A 3,161-nucleotide genomic window follows, 5' to 3' on the forward strand; every position below is an offset into this window, starting at 1 on the left:
GCGGGGAGCGCGTGAGTTTCCTGGAAGCCCTCCATAGTAAGTAGTTGGAGTTAGCTGTGGGGGACAAATTGGCGAGATATTTATGAAAACAGTCGTTTTTATAATTTTTGATGATTGTGATTGGCTTTCTAGTTGCGTTGTTTAGTTTGCGTTTGTCATCCGGTGTTCTATGGGACTACCATACTCTTCTTAGTCTACGTTTTTCTGCTATTTTTTTAAATATGTAATGGGGATATTCACGTTTGCTGATGGAAGTCTTAGTAGGTGTGGAGGAGCGGATAGCGTTTATTATGCTCGTGTTTAAGTATTTCGTGACTGCTTCGATATCTTCATTAGTTTTTAGTGAAATTAAGGCTGAAGTTGAGTCATTAAAGACTTCTCTAAAGAGCTGCCAGTTGGTGAGTTGGTTATGAATAAAGCCATTAGGTGTATTCTCGATACTTGTTGAACTGACTGTTGCTATCACGGGCGAATGGTCAGAAGAGAGATCAGCCGAGGAGTTGATTTGGACATATTTTGGCGAGATATTTTTAGTTATGAAGAAGTCAAGTAAGTCAGGTATTTTGTTAGTGTCAGTGGGCCAGTGTGTGGGTTCATATGTGGTGAAGTAGTTGAGATTGTTGGTGATTATGCTGTTTAGGAGATTTTTGCCTGTTACTGTGACCTCTGCCCCATTGGGTAAGTTTGGCGTTATAGTCTCCTCCAGCTATGAATCTATTGCCCAGAGTGTCAAGAAAGTTATCAAAATCTTCGTTGGCGATGGAGTGTCTGGGAGGGCAGTATACTGCTGAAGTGGTGATTGTACCATGGTAGTCTTCTATTGCTACGTTTGTTGCTTGGAGGTAGTCTTTCTGGAATGATGGAAGTTCGTAGTGCTTAATGCTGGATTTGATAATGATTCCGGTGCCGCCGTGGGCCTTTCCGCTGGGATGTTGGGTATGGTAGAAGTTATAACCATTTATTTTCAGATAGTTTTTGTCGGTGAAGTGGGTTTCAGATACGAGCATTACGTCGACTTGCTGTTGCTTTAGGAAGAGCTCTAGTTCGAATTTGTATTGAGCTAGCCCCTTGGCATTCCAAAGAGCTATGCGTCTTGATTTTATTTTGCGTCGGGGAGTATTAATTTATCCATGGTGAGTGTTAATAGTGATAGCAAATTATTTATTTGTTCAGATTGTTTTTCTATTAACTTTTCAAGTCTAATGTCACGTTGATTCGGGATTATTTCACATTCCGCACGTAAGGTGAGAGATTCGTATTTCAATTATGATCGTTATTACAAAATTTATTAGAAACTGACAAAGTAACGATACAGAATGTTATAACAGAACAGAATAGAATGTCGAGTACTGACTTGGGAGGTTTTTTTATATCAAGGGGTTGGCTCCTGTGGAGGGGTTATCGTTGGATGCCGGTCACATAGGGATCCTGTTACTGCCTAGTTACTGTTTCGATGGCTAAGGTATGTGAGATATGATTATCCTATTGCTGCATTCCCGGGGCCACTGTGACACTAGAGACGTTGTCTGTGTTTTATGAATTGGAGACATTATTTTGAGAATGGTCCCTGTGGTTATTTGGATTATTTTGATTTCCTTGTACTGCTTGGGAGTAGTATAGGAGATTGAAGTAGTAGTGAATTTCGGAAGACTGGGTATTTGATTGGTTGTCTCTTTGGCTCTAAGCTTGGGATACTTATTTATACATAAGGTTTTGTAGGCTGAGCGGCCTTTGTAGTTAGCAGAATGGTCACCTTGACAGTGGATGCACTTCGTTGGGGTTTCCGGTGATTTAGTGCACTGGTCAGTGGGGAGTGTAACTGCACATTTAACGCAGCGGATTTATATGCAATCGCTTCCTCTGCAATGTTTGCATTTTTCAAAGCTTTTGTTCATGCAATAGCTCTAGTGTTTTGTTCTCGTGTTTTCGTTCTAGTTATCCTAGTTGAACAAGTTTTGAAGTGTCCGTGCCTGCCTGTTCAAATGGATCGAATAGAGCATTCTCTCTTCCTCCGAAGATGGTTGTATTTCATCTTCACTCAATATGTTGCGTCGTGCAACACTCTACCTGGACCCGGCCATACACCGCGGGCCAGACAGGCCCCAGATGTCCGCTCATTCTTACGGCGTACTCTCAATAACCTTAAGCACCCGTCATAAATCCCACTAATTTGCTTGCTAAGGTCCTTCAGACCCAACAAACATCTGTTTTCTGAATCATTTCTAAAGATTATTGTCTACCACGGCTTGACAAGGGAAAGTTGGGTTTTCCCACGTACGATGCTTCCTAATAACAACTTTCTATCGAGAGCAGCTAAGACCCTTCCTAGTCCACCAACCTTCGTTTAACCAATTAACAACAAATCCGATGGTCCCGTGCGCTGGACATACGCATCCTTAGCTTTCCTCCGCTACAGCATCGTCACCGAACATCACTGATTCTTCAACCTTCAAACATACAACATCCTTCGACCGGGTCTACACCCGAAGATCAGTCAGTCACTTATCTTATACATACGCACCAGCGTAACTATCTTCTTCACAAAGTTGTTGGAATAAACTGTCATTCGCACCTTGTTACATCAGTGTCATATTCAATTAACCACCTCTATTATCCTAATTGAAATAGGGGATCGATCATTTCGTGGCGTCGATTATCTAATCGTGACGGGAATATACGACTCCCGTTGGCGTGCTTCCTCGCGATCGAAACACAATGTCATAGATCTGTTTTGCCGCTTTTTAATTTCTTGTTTCTGAATATTTGCTTGAAACTTTTTCACTTCAGGGAATGACTCATCTTCTTCTTTTAGCTGATGCATCTTCGTGTTTTCACTCTGTGAAAAAGTTCTCTTTCTATTACTATTTCTTGTTGTCATTGAACACTTTTCTGGCTGTATTGCATCTTCTCTTATAGTGAATGTGTCTGTGAAGTACCCGCGATCTTCCTTGAAATTGTTTCGCTTAAAACACTTTTCTCATTTACTATGTTTTGTAGGGCTTTGTGTTATTTCTTCTTCTGAGCTACTTCTAGCACTTTTCCTTTTTTTTTAGATCGGTTTTCACGTTTCCTCTAAAAATGTAGGATATATTTAATTACGTTATAATAGAATTTATATGCACAATGTACATACATTAAGCGATTAGATTTCAACATATTAA

Source organism: Bombus huntii, unplaced genomic scaffold, assembly GCF_024542735.1.
Source record: "Bombus huntii isolate Logan2020A unplaced genomic scaffold, iyBomHunt1.1 ctg00000080.1, whole genome shotgun sequence".
NCBI lineage: Eukaryota > Metazoa > Arthropoda > Insecta > Hymenoptera > Apidae > Bombus > Bombus huntii.